This window comes from Ranitomeya variabilis, chromosome 1, assembly GCF_051348905.1.
Source record: "Ranitomeya variabilis isolate aRanVar5 chromosome 1, aRanVar5.hap1, whole genome shotgun sequence".
Classification (NCBI taxonomy): Eukaryota; Metazoa; Chordata; class Amphibia; order Anura; family Dendrobatidae; genus Ranitomeya; species Ranitomeya variabilis.
The window spans coordinates 843,388,254-843,409,605 of NC_135232.1; the positions used below are offsets into that span (position 1 = coordinate 843,388,254).

Consider the following 21,352-nt stretch of genomic DNA (forward strand, 5'->3'; position numbering starts at 1 on the left):
GGGCTCAGGGAAGCCCGCAGGGAGCCCCCTCCCTGCGCGATGCTTCCCTGCACCGCCGGCACATCGCGATCATGTTTGATCGCGGTGTGCCGGGGGTTAATGTGCCGGGGGCGGTCCGTGACCGCTCCTGGCACATAGTGCCGGATGTCAGCTGTGATAATCAGCTGACACCCGGCCGCGATCGGCGGCGCTCCCCCCGTGAGCGCCGCTGATCGCGTATGACGTACTATCCCGTCGGCGGTCATACGGGCCCACCCCACCTCGACGGGATAGTACGTCAGATGTCAGGAAGGGGTTAAAATAAAATTAAAAAACATAGGCCTCCTCCATATCCCCTCAAAGCCTCCCTTCCATCTCCAATATAAGTGTTCTTTCTACCATTTTTATAGAAGAAAAAATAATCTGTTTGCTCTTAATTTAGGAAAAGCGCAAATAGAATGTTGTACGAAACACTTAATTGTCTTTCAGAGATCTGTCTAGTGTATATCTTTACGAGTAAACTTGTAGCTCGATTTACATTACACTATGCTCCCTTCATGTTTTGCTAATTAGAAGTACAAGCTCACATTGATATGGTCTATAATCCATTATATCTTGATCTGGGTACCAATACTGGTAGTTATGAGAGCTTTGAAACGTGATCATGTGGCTATCACTTCAAAACTGTGGAACAGTAAGACATTTCAAGGTCAAAACATCTTATTTACATATTAGAAAAATATATAATTACATATCAGCTGTAGATAGACATTGGAAGAAAGCATCATTGATATATACTATTTAAAACTGATCGCCAAGTTAAAATTCTTAAATCTTAGATTCTATGTCTTCTTTTCTTTTTAGAATTGTCACAAATGGCAATGTCACTTATTTGACATTCCCTCTTAATTTGACCTGACACATTGAATGGCTGTCAAACAAGCGAGAGGTATTCCTGTTGAGCTCTATACAGAAGCATGCTCTATTTGACCAAGTATGCATGTGTTGTAAGTAAGGAGAAGTGGGTAGGTCAATTTCAGAAACTTTTGGCGGCAGCTTACCTCAATTGGGGAAAAATGGATCGCAATGTTTTATTTCTTTAAGCTCATATTTACTCCTTTGCATAGATAAATGTGGCCAAAACACATAATGCAAGTTTCAAGGCAGGCCATGTTTGTTCAAATCTGCAAAATCGACTGATTTTAGTCTAATATGTATGGCAACTTTTAAGGTCTAAAGTCCATTACAGAAAGAAATCCATTTCTTCATACATTTTTTGGTTTTGTTTTAAATGACTCTTGTATTGATCTCGAGCCCTGTTGACTTGATAGTTGAATGATCTGTTAGAAGATCAACCTTATGCAGGACTGGATAGGTCTGTCAGGGTCTTTTCTGCCATTAGTTTGACTGCATCAAGATATCGAGTTGCTATTTTTTCTCTTTGAATGTTCCTTGTATTTTTGTGATGATGATGTCCTTCTCCAGTGATTCCTCTCTTGGTATGATGTGTCCAAAGTAGGAAATTTCTAGCCTGGTGATTGTTGCTTCAAGGGACATGTCTCACTTGATTTGATCCAAAATTGAATATTTTGTTCTTCTTGTCGTCCATAGTATTGATAACAACCTTCTCTAGCACTACACTTCGAAGGTGACGATCCTTCTGTCTTATTTCTTTATATTCCAGGTTTTGCATCCGTATGTTACCATTGAAACAACCAAACTATTTACACATACTCCTTACACATCATTGTACAAAGTATGTGTTAGGTGTCGGGATTCTCCAGCTGCACGGGATACATCCCAAGCCTTATCTGCCTCTACGGTCTCCCTTTCGAGTTCGGCCGCTGAGGGTGCTACTGAGCATAGACATCGGTCCCCGTGTCTTGCTCAGGTTCATTCGCACTTCAATTTTGGGCATTAACTCAGGGTTCGTCCTTGGTTAGTCAATTCGCCATCCAATTCCGTACTCTGGCTTCTGAGTTGGAGTGGCCTGATAAGGTATAAGGTCCTGATACCTATCTTTTGGAGGGGTTTAGCAGATCATGTCGGGGATGCTTTGGCCACTAGGGAGATTCCCACTACTCTGGATGAATTAATATCCGTGTCCACTCGCATAGATCTTTGGGATGTCAAGCAAGGATTGCAGCAAGCTCAGAGTAGATCTGGGATTCGGTTGGCTCCGAACTTCGTCAATCTCATGAATCCACCAACTCAGGTTGTTGATCCTGTAGATCCCTTGGATGTCTCTCGAGCAGAATCTACCACCCGCTTGGTACTTTGTTTTGCCTGCAGGCAGACTGGCCATTTTGCCAATAAATATCCCAAGCGTCAGAAAGAGTCACAGAGTCTAGTGGCTTTAGGGAGAGGCTCACTAATTCCAGTAGATGACACTTCCAAATTGGACTTTGGGGTCCCTAACGTTTGGGTCGATTACTCTCTATGCTGAGGCTTGTGTGTACATCCGGGGCTGAGGGCAATTTCATGTCTGCTACTTTCGCCTAACAGCACGCAATCCCATTAGTGCAGCTTCCTAAGCTGATGTCCATTCTGGCAGCTAATGGGTCCATTTTACCAACCCCGATTTCCCATCATCCTATACCTCTTACTCTCTCTATGTCTCCAAAACATCAGGAGACAGTCTCTTTCCTCATTATCTCAGAGGGCATGGATGAGGTACTTATGGGGATGCCTTGGCTGTGCCTCCTTTCTCCCCAGATTGATTGGTTGACGGGGAGCATACAGAAATGGGGCAGTTTCTGTGACAATCTGTGCCTTAAGTCCCAGGTGACCCCGGATGAGATCTATGTACCATTTGGTTTTCAACCGGCGGGTCACTCTGGGGCACATATCTGCAAACGGGGTGATCTCTCCTGTACTAACACAGCTACTATGCGGTTGGAGCAATAGAGAGCTTTTGCCGATGAGTAACATCACATCCATGCCTCCAAGCTTGTGTCGACTTTCAAGCATGGCAAACGTCGCCATAGGGATGTTAGTGAGGGGTAATGTTAGGCATTGGGATTCTCCTGCTGCATGGGATAGATCCCAAGCCATAACTGTGTCTGCAGTCTCCCATTCAGGTTCGGCCGCTGTGGGTGCTGCTGAGCATAGACGTCAGTCCCAGCGTCTTGCTCAGGCTCGTGGTGTTCGTTTGGTTGCTGCTGGCTCTCCAGCCACGTCTATGGTAACCAGCGATAGGCAGCGGTGACCTGACACTCTGGAGTCTAAGTCCAGAAATCACCTTACTGAGCATGTTCGTGATGTGGCATCTTCCTATTGGAGGTCAGACGTCTCTGGCACAGGTGATGTAGCAGCTCCGGATTGGCCCTAAGAAAATGTCTCTGCCGGCTGGGCATGAGTGTTTGGGATAGAATCTTTTGAATAAAACACCCCAAATGGTATCATTTTGTGTGGCTATGTGAGTGGAGGCTTTACCACTCTGTCTGCATGTGTTGTATGCTTGTCTAGCTTTGGGACTGTACACGTAGGCAGGCGGCTAGCGTCAGTGGGGACAATTAGCCATTTGGCATAGCATCTGTTACCTACACGTGTGCGGTTAGCACAGTAGAGTTTCAGAGCTAACTCAACCCTAGTCAGGGTATTATGTGTGCGATTGACACAGCTCAGTTGCAGAGCAAACTTTTTCCTCGTGCTTTCCCTGTGACATCTAACAGGGCATAACTCTCAGTATACATTCAGCATCTGTTTCGTTCCTGTGTTCGATTAACAAGGTTCAGTTACAGTGCAAGTTCAGTTCATGTGCTTGTCCTGTGATGTTTAACTGGACATCGCACTTAGTACTTGTTTCTACTGTTCCTTCCTGTTCACACTGGGTGGCGTTAACTCAGTCTGTACAAGTAATCGCTCACTGTCCGTTCCGTCATTGCTCACTAGCAGCAGTTTATCTTCTCTGCACAGTGGACCCCGGGTTGCGATTGTACTTTGTTATTCATTTTTAATTAATGCAAGCTGCCAACCCTAACGCTATGTTTCATATGTTAAACATCTTTAAACTTAACAGTTATGACAGTTTCCTACATTTTATCAACTTTTCCAAAATTATTAACAAACAGATGATTGCACACACTAAAACAAAAATTGAAAAAAAACATAGGCCTCCTCCATATCCCCTCAAAGCCTCCTTTCCATCGCCAATACATGTGTGTTTTTTACCATTTTAGTAGAAAAAAAAGCTCAGCGATTTGCTCATAATCTAGGAAAAGTAGAAGAAGAATGTACACAGCTCTGCAATGTCTTCTTCAGAGATCTGTCTAGCATATCTATATTCAAAAGTAACTTTTTAGCTCACTTAGAATTAAAAGGTCGAAGAAACACAAAATACAAATAACAAGGTAGATGGATCTTATACACATTTACAGAATCGGCTGATTTTAGTCTATTGTGTATGGGAATCTTATTTTAAAAGTATATGATAAAACACAAAAACATTTTTTAACGCATTACACAACTTAAAAATGAACAACTTTGATAGTTTCATTCATTTTAGCTACTTTTCCAAAATTATCAGCAAACAAATAATTGCACACCTAAACATAAAATTAAAAACATAGGCCTCCTCCATATCCCCTCAAAGCCTCCTATCCATCTCCAATATAAGTGTTCTTTCTACCATTTTTATAGAAGAAAAAATAATCTGTTTGCTTATAATTTAGGAAAAGCGCAAATAGAATGTTGTACGAAACACTTCATTGTCTTTCAGAGATCTGTCTAGTGTATATCTTTACGAGTAAACTTGTAGCTCGATTTACATTACACTATGCTCCCTTCATGCTTTGCTAATTAGAAGTACAAGCTCACATTGATATGGTCTATAATCCATTATATCTTGATCTGGGTACCAATACTGGTAGTTATGAGAGCTTTGAAACGTGATCATGTGGCTGTCACTTCAAAACTGAGGAACAGTAAGACATTTCAAGGTCAAAACATCTTATTTACATATTAGAAAAATATATAATTACATATCAGCTGTAGATAGACATTGGAAGAAAGCATCATTGATATATACTATTTAAAACTGATCACCAAGTTACAATTCTTAAATCTTAGATGCTATGTCTTCTTTTCTTTTTAGAATTGTCACAAATGGCAATGTCACTTATTTGATATTGCCTCTTAATTTGACCTTACACATTGAATGGCTGTCAACCAAGCGAGAGGTATTCCTGTTCAGCTCTATACAGAATCATGCTCAGTTTGACCAAGTATACATGTGTTGTAAGTAAGGAGAAGTGGGTACAGGTCAATTTCAGAAACTTTTGGCGGCAGCTTGCCTCAATTGGGGACAAATGGATCGCAATGATTTATTTCTTTAAGCCCATATTTACTCCTTTGCATAGCTAAATGTGGCCAAAACACATAATGCAAGTCACAAGGCAGGTCGTGTTTGTTCAAATCTGCAAAATCGGCTAATTTTAGTCTAATATGTGTGGCAACTTTTAAGGTCTAAAGTCCATTACAGAAAGAAATCCATTTCTTCATACATTTTTTGGTTTTGTTTTAAATGACTCTTGTATTGATCTCGAGCCCTGTTGACTTGATAGTTGAATGATCTGTTAGAAGATCAACCTTATGCATGACTGGATAGGTCTGTCAGGGTCTTTTCTGCCATTACTTTGACTGCATCAAGATATCGAGTTGCTATTTTTTCTCTTTGAATGTTCCTTGTATTTTTCTGATGATGATGTCCTTCTCCAGTGATTCCTCTCTTGGTATGATGTGTCCAAAGTAGCAAATTTCTAGCCTGGTGATTGTTGCTTCAAGGGACATGTCTCACTTGATTTGATCCAAAATTGAATATTTTGTTCTTCTTGTCGTCCATAGTATTGATAACAACCTTCTCTAGCACTACATTTTGAAGGTGTCGATCCTTCTGTCTTGTTTCTTTATATTCCAGGTTTCGCATCCGTATGTTACCATTGAAACAACCAAACTATTTACACGTACTCCTTACACATCATTGTACAAAGTATGTGTTAGGTGTCGGGATTCTCCAGCTGCACGGGATACATCCCAAGCCTTATCTGCCTCTACGGTCTCCCTTTCGAGTTCGGCCGCTGAGGGTGCTACTGAGCATAGACATCGGTCCCCGTGTCTTGCTCAGGTTCATTCGCACTTCAATTTTGGGCATTAACTCAGGGTTCGTCCTTGGTTAGTCAATTCGCCATCCAATTCCGTACTCTGGCTTCTGAGTTGGAGTGGCCTGATAAGGTCTAAGGTCCTGATACCTATCTTTTGGAGGGGTTTAGCGGATCATGTCGGGGATGCTTTGGCCACTAGGGAGATTCCCACTACTCTGGATGAATTAATATCCGTGTCCACTCGCATAGATCTTTGGGATGTCAAGCAAGGATTGCAGCAAGCTCAGCGTAGATCTGGGATTCGGTTGGCTCTGAACTTCATCAATCTCATGAATCCACCAACTCAGGTTGTTGATCCTGTAGATCCCTTGGGTGTCTCTCGAGCAGAATCTACCACCCGCTTGGTACTTTGTTTTGCCTGCAGGCAGACTGGCCATTTTGCCAATAAATATCCCAAGCGTCAGAAAGAGTCACAGAGTCTAGTGGCTTTAGGGAGAGGCTCACTAATTCCAGTAGATGACACTTCCAAATTGGACTTTGGGGTCTCTAACGTTTGAGTCGATTACTCTCTATGCTGAGGCTTGTGTGTACATCCGGGGCTGAGGGCAATTTCATGTCAGCTACTTTCGCCTAACAGCATGCAATCCCATTTGTGCAGCTTCCTAAGCTGATGTCCATTCTGGCAGCTAATGAGTCCATTTTACCAACCCCAATTTCCCATCATCCTATACCTCTTACTCACACTATGTCTCCAAAACATCAGGAGACAGTCTCTTTCCTCATTATCTCAGAGGGCATGGATGAGGTACTTCTGGGGATGCCTTGGCTGTGCCTCCTTTCTCCCCAGATTGATTGGTTGACAGGGAGCATACAGAAATGGGGCAGTTTCTGTGACAATCTGTGCCTTAAGGCCCAGGTGACCCCGGATGAGATCTATGTACCATTTGATTTTCAGCCAGCGGGTCACTCTGGGGCACATATCTGTAAACGGGGTGGTCTCTCCTGTACTAACACAGCTACTATGCGGTTGGAGCAATAGAGAGCTTTTGCCGATGAGTAACATCACATCCATGCCTCCAAGCTTGTGTCGACATTCAAGCATGGCAAACATCGCCATGGGGATGTTAGTGAGGGGTAATGTTAGGCATTGGGATTCTCCTGCTGCATGGGATAGATCCCAAGCCATAACTGTGTCTGCAGTCTCCCATTCAGGTTCGGCCGCTGTGGGTGCTGCTGATTATAGACGTCGGTCCCAGCGTCTTGCTCAGGCTCGTGGTGTTCGTTTGGTTACTGGCTGCTGGCTCCCCAGCCAAGTCTATGGTAACCAGCGATAGGCAGCGGTGACCTGACACTGGAGTCTAAGTCCAGAAATCACCTTACTGAGCATGTTCGTGATGTGGCATCTTCCTATTGGTGGTCAGACGTCTCTGGCACTGGTGATGTAGCAGCTCCGGATTGGCCCTAAGAAAATGTCTCTGCCGGCTGGGCATGAGTGTTTGGGATAGAATCTTTTGAATAAAACATCCCAAATGGTATTATTTTGTGTGGCTATGTGAGTGGAGGCTTTACCACTCTGTCTGCATGTGTTGTATGCTTGTCTAGCTTTGTGACTGTACACGTAGGCAGGCGGCTAGCGTCAGTGGGGACAATTAGCCATTTGGCATAGCATCTGTTACCTACATGTGTGCGGTTAGCACAGTAGAGTTTCAGAGCTAACTCAACCCTAGTCAGGGTATTATGTGTGCGATTGACACAGCTCAGTTGCAGAGCAAACTTTTTTCTTGTGCTTTCCCTGTGACATTTAACAGCGCATAACTCTCAGTATACATTCAGCATCTGTTTCGTTCCTGTGTTCGATTGACACGGTTCAGTTACAGTGCAAGTTCAGTTCATGTGCTTGTCCTGTGATGTTTAACTGGACATCGCACTTAGTACTTGTTTCTACTGTTCCTTCCTGTTCACACTGAGTGGCGTTAACTCAGTGTGTACAAGTAATCGCTCGCTGTCCGTTCTGTCATTGCTCACTAGCAGCAGTTTATCTTCTCTGCACAGTGGACCCCGGGTTGCGATTGTACTTTGTTATTCATTTTAATTAGTGCAAGCTGCCAACCCTAACAGTGTTCTGCCCTTCCTAATGAAGGACAGGGGTTCGTTTCAAGCATTAAAAGGTTAACTATTATTATAGTTCTGGTTTTGTTGTGTTATAGCACCACCCAGTGGTGGATAAATTTATAACCTGTGTTTTCCATGAATAATAGAGTGTTGCATTGTGGGTTTCAGCAAAGCATCATGGGATTGGGGAATTCCCCAGCCTTTTCTCTTGTATTTCCTGTTCACTCGTGTTATTCAGCTGTGTTGGAACTACTTCATTTACCTGCCACCCTGGTTAGTTTATCCGGTAAGATTGCGATCCTTGTTCTGGTAATATATTGTTCTATAGAATGTGATTACTGTATAGCAGCCAGTACACAGGAAATGTGGTTACCAGAAATCTGCTGTATGTAGTTATGTAGAGGTTGCACCATACTGTATGTTTCCCTGTTAGTTGCAGTTGTGTTATCGTTTAGCCCAATACTTATACATATCATTTGTATTCTTCTAGTTTTACCACGCTCATGTTTACCAATAAACAAGTTAGACTACAGAGAACAGTCCGCTTATTTGGGAGACAGAAGTGGTTTATGCCGTATGTCGGATCACACACCGTATCAACGTGTATGAGGACAGAACAGTAAAACGGAGACTTAATACCAGCGGAGGCCAGTAAAACGGGAGCTAGGCGCCGGGATTACAGTAAAGGGAGGCTAGACGCCAGCGATAGCAAATACCACCTACGCAGCCGCTTGTACCACACCGCACTGCCTGCAGATACCACAGCGGCCACCATACAGTCACAAGTACCGAGAGTGCAGCCCACCAAGCACCACACGTCTCAGTCCACGCTGAAGTCACCCCTACCCGCTCCGAGACGTCCTACAGCCTGCAAACGGACATAAAATGTCTGCAAGTCAAACATCTTCACTCAGGATGAGGTCCCAAACAAGCCGCTCTAGCAAGTCTTCCTCGAAAAGGTCTGCCACCCTCGCCCGAGCAGAAGCTGAGGTGGCGAAAGTGAGATCCTCCTTCGCTGCACAAGAGATGCAGTTAAAGTTAAGACAAGCAGACCAAGAAGCAGAAAGAGCCCGCCAAGAAGCAGAAAGAGCCCGCCTGCGAGCAGAACAAGAAGCAGAAAGAGCCCGCCTGCAAGCGACCTTAGAAAGGCTTTCCGCTGAAAAAGAAGCAGCAGCCGCAATAGCCAAAGCTGAGTTTTTAGAAGCCGTGGAGTTTCCTGAATCCGAGCGAGGCAACGACATACGCGGACCAGACCTTGATCATCAGGACCCTGCTCAACGCGTCTCAGAATATGTCCGCCAACATTCCAAAGTGGAAGACAACTCTGATCCGTTACACCAACCAGCCTATACAGATTACCAGAGATCCTTCCTCCAAACACCGTACTGGAAGCAGGAAAGTATACTGCGAAACGACATTGATCACCACTACCGTCCTACGGAACAGAAGGTACGGCCTCCACCCAGACTGACAGGGACACCCTTCGCCACTGAACGGGTTTATACAGACTTTCCTATGTCAGAAGCTCCTACCAGGTATGAGGATGCACCACAAACACCGCATAACAACAGCACACCAGCTCACGTCGGCACAGACTCAGCCACTATGAACTTTGCAAGGTTCTTTACCCGCCGGGAGCTGGTGACCAAGGGACTTGTAAACTTCACTGATCGAGCTGAAAGCTACAGAGCATGGCGAGCCTCTTTTCAGAATGCCATCAGAGACTTGCATCTTTCCAGTAGTGAAGAGTTAGATCTTCTGGTTAAGTGGCTTGGGAGCGAGTCAGCTGAACACGCCAAAAGAATCAGGAACATTAACATAAAGTACCCACACACAGGACTTCGTATGGTGTGGGAGAGACTCGAAGAATGTTATGGGTCAATAGAAGCTATAGAAAATGCTTTGTATAAAAGAATTGATGATTTCCCCAAGATAGCAAATAAGGGTTATCAAAAGCTCAGGGAACTGAGCGACTTGTTAATGGAGGTACATGCTGCTCAGGCAGAAGGTGATCTACCAGGGTTGGCATTTCTGGACACTGCCAGAGGTGTCAACCCGATTGTCCAAAAGCTCCCTTACAACTTACAAGAAAAGTGGGTCAGTCACGGGTCCCGTTACAAACAGGCTCATAAGGTACCATTTCCTCCTTTCAGGGTGTTTGTAGACTTTGTTGCTCAGCAGGCTAAAGTTAGAAATGACCCTAGTTTCGATTTCACTATGTCATGTACCGCTGCCTCTGGTGTAAAACCCAGTAAAACACCAGTGGCAGTCCACAAAACTAATGTTACCTCCACAGGTTTTCCTTACAGGGCAAGTAAGTCTTCTCCAGAAGAGGACAAACCGCAGGATCTCAGCAAACACTGCCCCCTACACAAGAAACCTCATCCTCTCCTAAAATGTAGAGCCTTCAGGGAGAAGTCTCTAGAAGACCGTAAGAGTTTCCTAAAGGAAAACAAGATATGCTTCAGATGCTGCGCGACAACCTCACACTTCGCCAAGAACTGTGAAACCAGTGTGAAATGCACAGAATGTAGTAGTGTGGAGCACAACACGGCCTTACATCCTGGACCACCCTCAGGGGTATCGTCACGAGTAGAAGAGTCTGCCGAAAAACAGACGGACCCCGACGTGGACACCCCAGTGGTCACTTCTCGGTGCACAGAAATCTGCAAGGAACTCGTAGCAGGAAGATCCTGCTCAAAGATCTGTCTTGTCAGAGTATTCCCAGCGAGCCAACGGGATAAGGCGATCAAGGTATATGCAATCTTGGATGATCAGAGCAACAGGTCTCTAGCTAAATCCTTTCTCTTCGACACCTTCAACATTGCTGGTCCCGGCTCTCCGTACTCCTTGAAGACATGTGCAGGTACTGTCGAGACGGCGGGGAGGAGAGCAACTGGATTCAAAGTAGAGTCTATAGACGGTCAAACCTGCTTATCCTTGCCATCAATACTGGAGTGCAACCAGATTCCAGACAACAGGTCTGAGATACCTACACCAGAGGTAGCAGCTCATCACACCCACTTGAGATGTATAGCTCACCTGATACCAGAGCTCGACCAAGGAGCTCCTATTGTCTTACTTCTCGGAAGAGACATACTACGGGTCCACAAGGCTAGAGGACAGATCAACGGCCCACAAAACGCCCCATATGCTCAGAGACTTGACCTAGGATGGGTCATTGTGGGAGATGTCTGTTTGGGTGGAGCAGACAGGCCGACATCAGTCAACAGCATGCTCACCAATACCCTCGAGAATGGACGCCCGTCTCTCTTCCAGCCATGCGAGAGCAGTTTCCTGGTTAAAGAATTGCCACACCACACCCCTCCACCTTGTCCGTTAGCTGATCCTTCCTGTGAAGACCATGCATGCGACGGTGAGCAAGATCATATAGGGTGCACAGTTTTCCACAGGAAAAGAGAAGACAACCAGGTAGCAATGTCCATAGAGGACAGACTGTTCTTGGACATCATGGAACGAGAGATAGTAAGAGATGAATCAAAGAGTTGGGTTGCACCTTTACCATTCAAACCACAGAGGCAATGCTTACCCAACAACAGAGAACTTGTCTACAGTCGATTTGTCTCCCTTACACGCAAACTGCAGAAGGCACCAGAAACAAAACAACACTTCTTTACCTTCATGGAGAGAATATTCCAGAGTGGCCACGCGGAAATTGCACCTGTACTTCAAGATTCCGAGGAATGTTGGTACTTACCTATTTTCGGCGTGTATCATCCGAAGAAACCAGGTCAGATAAGAGTGGTATTTGACTCAAGTGCCAGATACGAAGGTGTTTCTTTAAACGACGTCTTCCTGTCTTGTCCAGACCTCAACAACAGACTTCTGGGAGTACTTCTTCGTTTCCGCAAAGACGCAGTAGCATTTATGGCCGACATACAACAGATGTTTCACTGCTTCCTTGTTAAAGAAGAACACAGAAACTACTTGAGGTTCTTTTGGTACCGCAATAATGACCCATACAAGGACATCGTGGAATATCGTATGAAGGTTCACATCTTCGGGAACAGCCCTTCCCCTGCTGTCGCTATCTATGGCCTTAGACATTCAGCCAGAGAGGGTGAAGCAAAGTATGGATCGGATGTAAGATCTTTTGTGGAAAAGGATTTCTACGTAGATGACTGCCTGAAATCCACACCCTCAGAGGAGTCGGCAGTCAGTCTCCTGAAAAGGGCACAAGAAATGCTCGCTTCATCCAATTTGAGGTTGCACAAAATTGCTTCCAACAGCCAGAAACTAATGGCAGCCTTTCCCTCTCAAGATTACTCAACCGATTTAAAAGACTTGGATTTAAGCACAGACTCCCTTCCCATGCAGCGGAGCCTGGGTCTACTCTGGGATTTGAAAAAGGATGCATTCACCTTCCAGATCAGCGAAGAAGAGAAACCCTTCACGCGTAGAGGCGTCCTGTCCGTTGTGAACAGCTTGTACGATCCTCTGGGATTTGTAACCCCTGTAACTATCCAAGGTAAAATTATGTTGAGAGACTTCACCCAAGAGACATCCGATTGGGATGATCCGCTTCCCAGGGATAAAAAAGAATTGTGGGAAAGATGGAAAAATTCTTTAGAAACCCTGTCAAGTCTCTACGTGGCACGACCATATGCTTCTGTGCCTTCATCAGAAATCAAGGTGCAAAGGCTTTGTATCTTCTGCGATGCTTCAACCAAGGCAATTGCAGCAGTGGCATATTCGAAAACAACTGACATCAATGAACAATGCCACGTAAGGCTTGTTATGAGCCGGACAAAATTGGCCCCACTCCGTGAACACACAGTACCCAGACTGGAACTCTGTGCAGCTGTGCTGGCAGTAGAGTTAGCTGAGCTTATCTCGACAGAAATGGACCTGGAAATCAAGGAAGTCGAGTTCTACACTGACAGCAAGGTAGTGCTGGGGTACATTTGCAATGAAACTCGTCGCTTCTATGTCTATGTCAGCAATCGGGTGCTAAGGATCAGGAGATCCACCGAACCTAAGCAGTGGCACTATGTGTCCACGCACCACAATCCGGCGGACCACGCAACCAGATCCGTTGAAGCAAGACAACTTAAGGACACAACCTGGTTCACCGGCCCTACATTCTTATACCGTTCGACGCCATATGTGGACGAGTCAAACATCTTTGAATTGGTGGATCCAGAGGCAGATGAGGAAATCCGCCCTCAGGTATCCGTTCTACGTACTGTGACTAAAGACAATCACCTCAAATCCCACCGCTTCAACAGGTTCTCAACTTGGGACTCACTTGTTCGTGCCCTCGTTTGTTTAATTCATGTGGCTCGATCCTACAAGTCAACGTCACCCGCCATCCAGAAACCTTGCAAAGGTTGGCACCACTGCAAGCTTGCTTTTACCGTTCCAAGCATGGAAAATGCCAAGAACTTTATAATCCGTACCATACAACGTGAATGCGACGCCAAAGAAATAGATAACCTCGATAAAGGCCAACCTGTTTCTAGAGATAGTGTCTTGAAGAAGCTTGATCCAATCATTGACCAGGATGGGCTGTTAAGAATTGGAGGTCGTCTTCAAGAAGCTGAAGTGGAATTTGGGGAGAAACACCCTATAATAATTCCTGGACATCATCATGTCACGACCCTGCTTGTGCAACACCACCACGTCTTGGTGAAACATCAGGGACGACTGTTTACTGAAGGAAATCTACGAACTGCTGGACTATGGATAGTCGGAGCAAAGCGATGCGTGAGTAAACTCATTTACAATTGTGTGATTTGTCGCAAACTCCGTGGCGGGACTCAAAAGCCGAAGATGGCCAATCTCCCACCAGACAGACTTAGTACAGAACCTCCATTTACCAACGTCGGACTGGACGTATTCGGGCCATGGTCTGTGGTTGCACGGAACACTAGAAGAGTCCAGGCCAATGCCAAACGCTGGGCTGTTATGTTCACCTGTATGTCCATTAGAGCAGTCCACATTGAAGTAATTGAGTCCATGGACACTTCAGGGTTTATAAATGCACTCCGACGTTTCATCGCCATCAGAGGTCCCGTGAAGCACATACGCTCCGATAGAGGTACCAACTTTGTAGGAGCAGTGAAAGAACTTCAAATCCCTTCCAACCTAGACACCACCGGTGTGGAAAGATACCTGAGTGAGCAGGGATGTACCTGGACTTTCAATCTACCACACTCTTCTCACATGGGAGGTGCCTGGGAGAGGATGATAGGAATAGCACGCAGAATCCTCGACTCCATTTTCTTGCAAGCAGGTAGTGCAAGACTCACACATGAAAGTTTGACCACATTCCTAGCAGAAGTTTCAGCCATCATTAATGCCAGACCATTGACTTCACTTTCTAGTGACTCTGAGGATCCGACCATTCTTACTCCTGCCATGTTACTTACTCAGAAAGCCAGCGTTCTCAGCGCTCCACCTGGAGAATTTAGCAACAAGGACCTCTACAGACGACAGTGGAGACAAGTCCAAAGTCTCTCCAATACCTTCTGGGACAGATGGAGGAAGCAGTACCTCTCCACCTTACAACCAAGGAAGAAGTGGCAGACCGACAAACCAAACATCAAAACCGGTGATGTCGTTCTCATGAAAGACAGCCAGTCACACCGTAATGAGTGGCCACTAGGCCTCATCACTAAAGTATTCCCAAGCAAAGATGGGAAGATCCGTAAGGTCGAGGTCAAAGTAGGCAAGTCCGGGGAAAGCAAACTATTCCTCAGACCAGTGGCGGAACTCGTCTTACTGTTTTCGCCAAAAGAACCTGTAGGTGGCATCGGTTGATGCCAAGCAGGGAGTGTTCTGCCCTTCCTAATGAAGGACAGGGGTTCGTTTCAAGCATTAAAAGGTTAACTATTATTATAGTTCTGGTTTTGTTGTGTTATAGCACCACCCAGTGGTGGATAAATTTATAACCTGTGTTTTCCATGAATAATAGAGTGTTGCATTGTGGGTTTCAGCAAAGCATCATGGGATTGGGGAATTCCCCAGCCTTTTCTCTTGTATTTCCTGTTCACTCGTGTTATTCAGCTGTGTTGGAACTACTTCATTTACCTGCCACCCTGGTTAGTTTATCCGGTAAGATTGCGATCCTTGTTCTGGTAATATATTGTTCTATAGAATGTGATTACTGTATAGCAGCCAGTACACAGGAAATGTGGTTACCAGAAATCTGCTGTATGTAGTTATGTAGAGGTTGCACCATACTGTATGTTTCCCTGTTAGTTGCAGTTGTGTTATCGTTTAGCCCAATACTTATACATATCATTTGTATTCTTCTAGTTTTACCACGCTCATGTTTACCAATAAACAAGTTAGACTACAGAGAACAGTCCGCTTATTTGGGAGACAGAAGTGGTTTATGCCGTATGTCGGATCACACACCGTATCAACGTGTATGAAGACAGAACAAACAGTATGTTTCATATGTTAAACATCTTTAAACTTAACAGTTATGACAGTTTCCTACATTTTATCAACTTTTCCAAAATTATTAACAAACAGATGATTGCACACACTAAAACAAAAATTGAAAAAAAAAACATAGGCCTCCTCCATATCCCCTCAAAGCCTCCTTTCCATCGCCAATACATGTGTGTTTTCTACCATTTTAGTAGAAAAAAAAGCTCAGCGATTTGCTCATAATCTAGGAAAAGTAGAAGAAGAATGTACACAGCTCTGCAATGTCTTCTTCAGAGATCTGTCTAGCACATCTATATTCAAAAGTAACTTTTTAGCTCACTTAGAATTAAAAGGTCGAAGAAACGCAAAATCCAAATAACAAGGTAGATGGATCTTATACACATTTACAGAATCGGCTGATTTTAGTCTATTGTGTATGGGAACCTTATTTAAAAAGTATATGATAAAACACAAAAACATTTTTTCACGCATTAGACAACTTAAAAATTAACAACTTTGATAGTTTCATTCATTTTAGCTACTTTTCCAAAATTATCAGCAAACAAATAATTGCACACCTAAAAATAAAATTAAAAAACATAGGCCTCCTCCATATCCCCTCAAAGCCTCCTTTCCATCTCCAATATAAGTGTTCTTTCTACCATTTTTATAGAAGAAAAAATAATCTGTTTGCTTATAATTTAGGAAAAGCGCAAATAGAATGTTGTACGAAACACTTCATTGTCTTTCAGAGATCTGTCTAGTGTATATCTTTATGAGTAAACTTGTAGCTCGATTTACATTACGCTATGCTCCATTCATGCTTTGCTAATTAGAAGTACAAGCTCACATTGATATGGTCTATAATCCATTATATCTTGATCTGGGTACCAATACTGGTAGTTATGAGAGCTTTGAAACGTGATCATGTGGCTGTCACTTCAAAACTGAGGAACAGTAAGACATTTCAAGGTCAAAACATCTTATTTACATATTAGAAAAATATATAATTACATATCAGCTGTAGATAGACATTGGAAGAAAGCATCATTAATATATACACTATTTAAAACGGATCACCAAGTTACAATTCTTAAATCTTAGATGCTATGTCTTCTTTTCTTTTTAGAATTGTCCCAAATGGTAATGTCACTTATTTGATATTGCCTCTTAATTTGAACTCACACATTGAAAGGCTGTCAACCGAGCGAGAGGTATTCCTGTTCAGCTCTATACAGAATCATGCTCAGTTTGACCAAGTATGCATGTGTTGTAAGTAAGGAGAAGTGGGTAGGTCAATTTCAGAAACTTTTGGCGGCAGCTTGCCTCAATTGGGGACAAATGGATCGCAATGATTTATTTCCTTAAGCCCATATTTACTCATTTGCATAGATAAATGTGGCCAAAACACATAATGCAAGTTACAAGGCAGGTTGTGTTTGTTCAAATCTGCAAAATCGGCTGATTTTAGTCTAATATGTATGGCAACTTTTAAGGTCTAAAGTCCATTACAGAAAGAAATCCATTTCTTCATACATTTTTTGTTTTTGTTTTAAATGACTCTTGTATTGATCTCGAGCCCTGTTGACTTGATAGTTGAATGATCTGTTAGAAGATCAACCTTATGCATGACTGGATAGGTCTGTCAGGGTCTTTTCTGCCATTACTTTGACTGCATCAAGATATCGAGTTGCTATTTTTTCTCTTTGAATGTTCCTTGTATTTTTGTGATGATGATGTCCTTCTCCAGTGATTCCTCTCTTGGTATGATGTGTCCAAAGTAGGAAATTTCTAGCCTGGTGATTGATGCTTCAAGGGACATGTCTCACTTGATTTGATCCAAAATTGAATATTTTGTTCTTCTTGTCGTCCATAGTATTGATAACAACCTTCTCTAGCACTACATTTCGAAGGTGACGATCTTTCTGTCTTATTTCTTTATATTCCAGGTTTTGCATCCGTATGTTACCATTGAAACAACCAAACTATTTACACATACTCCTTACACATCATTGTACAAAGTATGTGTTAGGTGTCGGGATTCTCCAGCTGCACGGGATACATCCCAAGCCTTATCTGCCTCTACGGTCTCCCTTTTGAGTTCGGCCGCTGAGGGTGCTACTGAGCATAGACATCGGTCCCCGTGTCTTGCTCAGGTTCATTCGCACTTCAAATTCGGGCATTAACTCAGGGTTCGTCCTTGGTTAGTCAATTCGCCATCCAATTCCGTACTCTGGCTTCTGAGTTGGAGTGGCCTGATAAGGTATAAGGTCCTGATACCTATCTTTTGGAGGGGTTTAGCGGATCATGTCGGGGATGCTTTGGCCACTAGGGAGATTCCCACTACTCTGGATGAATTAATATCCGTGTCCACTCGCATAGATCTTTGGGATGTCAAGCAAGGATTCCAGCAAGCTCAGAGTAAATCTGGGATTCGGTTGGCTCCGAACTTCGTCAATCTCATGAATCCACCAACTCAGGTTGTTGATCCTGTAGATCCCTTGGATGACTCTCGAGCAGAATCTACCACCCGCTTGGTACTTTGTTTTGCCTGCAGGCAGACTGGCCATTTTGCCAATAAATATCCCAAGCGTCAGAAAGAGTCACAGAGTCTAGTGGCTTTAGGGAGAGGCTCACTAATTCCAGTAGATGACACTTCCAAATTGGACTTTGGGGTCTCTAACGTTTGGGTCGATTACTCTCTATGCTGAGGCTTGTGTGTACATCCGGGGCTGAGGGCAATTTCATGTCTGCTACTTTCGCCTAACAGCACGCAATCCCATTAGTGCAGCTTCCTATGCTGATGTCCATTCTGGCAGCTAATGGGTCCATTTTACCAACCCCGATTTCCCATCATCCTATACCTCTTACTCTCACTATGTCTCCAAAACATCAGGAGACAGTCTCTTTCCTCATTATCTCAGAGGGCATGGATTAGGTACTTCTGGGGATGCCTTGGCTGTGCCTCCTTTCTCCCCAGATTGATTGGTTGACGGGGAGCATACAGAAATGGGGCAGTTTCTGTGACAATCTGTGCCTTAAGGCCCAGGTGACCCCGGATGAGATCTATGTACCATTTGATTTTCAGCCGGCGGGTCACTCTGGGGCACATATCTGTAAACGGGGTGGTCTCTCCTGTACTAACACAGCCACTATGCGGTTGGAGCAATAGAGAGCTTTTGCCAATGAGTAACATCACATCCATGCCTCCAAGCTTGTGGCGACTTTCAAGCATGGCAAAAATCGCCATGGGGATGTTAGTGAGGGGTAATGTTAGGCATTGGGATTCTCCTGCTGCATGGGATAGATCCCAAGCCATAACTGTGTCTGCAGTCTCCCATTCAGGTTCGGCCACTGTGGGTGCTGCTGAGCATAGACTTCGGTCCCAGCGTCTTGCTCAGGCTCGTGGTGTTCGTTTGGTTACTGGCTGCTGGCTCCCCAGCCAAGTCTATGGTAACCAGCGATAGGCAGCGGTGACCTGACACTCTGAAGTCTAAGTCCAGAAATCACCTTACTGAGCATGTTCGTGATGTGGCGTCTTCCTATTGGTGGTCAGACGTCTCTGGCACTGGTGATGTAGCAGCTCCGGATTGGCCCTCAGAAAATGTCTCTGCCGGCTGGGCATGAGTGTTTGGGATAGAGACTTTTGAATAAAACACCCCAAATGGTATCATTTTGTGTGGCTATGTGAGTGGAGGCTTTACCACTCTGTCTGCATGTGGTGTATGCTTGTCTAGCTTTGTGACTGTACACGTAGGCAGGCGGCTAGCGTCAGTGGGGACAATTAGCCATTTGGCATAGCATCTGTTACCTACATGTGTGCAGTTAGCACAGTAGAGTTTCAGAGCTAACTCAACCCTAGTCAGGGTATTATGTGTGCGATTGACACAGCTCAGTTGCAGAGCAAACTTTTTCCTCGTGCTTTCCCTGAGACATTTAACAGGGCATAACACTCAGTATACATTCAGCATCTGTTTCGTTCCTGTGTTCGATTGACACGGTTCAGTTACAGTGCAAGTTCAGTTCATGTGCTTGTCCTGTGATGTTTAACTGGACATCGCACTTAGTACTTGTTTCTACTGTTCCTTCCTGTTCACACTGAGTGGCGTTAACTCAGTGTGTACAAGTAATCGCTCGCTGTCCGTTCTGTCATTGCTCACTAGCAGCAGTTTATCTTCTCTGCACAGTGGACCCCGGGTTGCGATTGTACTTTGTTATTCATTTTTAATTAGTGCAAGCTGCCAACCCTAACACTATGTTTCATATGTTAAACATCTTTAAACTTAACAGTTATGACAGTTTCCTACATTTTATCAACTTTTCCAAAATTATTAACAAACAGATGATTGCACACACTAAAACAAAAATTGAAAAAAAACATAGGCCTCCTCCATATCCCCTCAAAGCCTCCTTTCCATCGCCAATACATGTGTGTTTTCTACCATTTTAGTAGAAAAAAAAGCTCAGCGATTTGCTCATAATCTAGGAAAAGTAGAAGAAGAATGTACACAGCCCTGCAATGTCTTCTTCAGAGATCTGTCTAGCATATCTATATTCAAAAGTAACTTTTTAGCTCACTTAGAATTAAAAGGTCGAAGAAACGCAAAATACAAATAACAAGGTAGATGGATCTTATACACATTTACAGAATCGGCTGATTTTAGTCTATTGTGTATGGGAATCTTATTTTAAAAGTATATGATAAAACACAAAAACATTTTTTCACGCATTACACAACTTAAAAATGAACAACTTTGATAGTTTCATTCATTTTAGCTACTTTTCCAAAATTATCAGCAAACAAATAATTGCACACCTAAAAATAAAATTAAAAAACATAGGCCTCCTCCATATCCCCTCAAAGCCTCCTTTCCATCTCCAATATAAGTGTTCTTTCTACCATTTTTATAGAAGAAAAAATAATCTGTTTGCTTATAATTTAGGAAAAGCGCAAATAGAATGTTGTACGAAACACTTCATTGTCTTTCAGAGATCTGTCTAGTGTATATCTTTACGAGTAAACTTGTAGCTCGATTTACATTACACTATGTTCGCTTCATGCTTTGCTAATTAGAAGTACAAGCTCACATTGATATGGTCTATAATCCATTATATCTTGATCTGGGTACCAATACTGGTAGTTATGAGAGCTTTGAAATGTGATCATGTGGCTGTCACTTCAAAACTGAGGAACAGTAAGACATTTCAAGGTCAAAACATCTTATTTACATATTAGAAAAATATATAATTACATATCAGCTGTAGATAGACATTGGAAGAAAGCATCATTGATATATACTATTTAAAACTGATCACCAAGTTACAATTCTTAAATCTTAGATGCTATGTCTTCTTTTCTTTTTAGAATTGTCACAAATGGCAATGTCACTTATTTGATATTGCCTCTTAATTTGACCTCACACATTGAATGGCTGTCAACCAAGCGAGAGGTATTCCTGTTCAGCTCTATACAGAAGCATGCTCAGTTTGACCAAGTATGCATGTGTTGTAAGTAAGGAGAAGTGGGTAGGTCAATTTCAGAAACTTTTGGCGGCTGCTTGCCTCAATTGGGGACAAATGGATCGCAATGTTTTATTTCTTTAAGCCCATATTTACTCCTTTGCATAGATAAATGTGGCCAAAACACATAACGCAATTTACAAGGCAGGTCGTGTTTGTTCAAATCTGCAAAATCGGCTGATTTTAGTCTAATATGTATGGCAACTTTTAAGGTCTAAAGTCCATTACAGAAAGAAATC

The 21,352-nt window shown here is 43.5% G+C and overlaps 1 long non-coding RNA gene across 1 annotated transcript in view; it reads right to left on the reverse strand.

Moving 5' to 3' along the window:
• Window positions 1-21,352, reverse strand: part of LOC143772788 (uncharacterized) — a 208,645-nt gene that overhangs the window by 21,196 nt on the left and 166,097 nt on the right. The window lies entirely within an intron of this gene.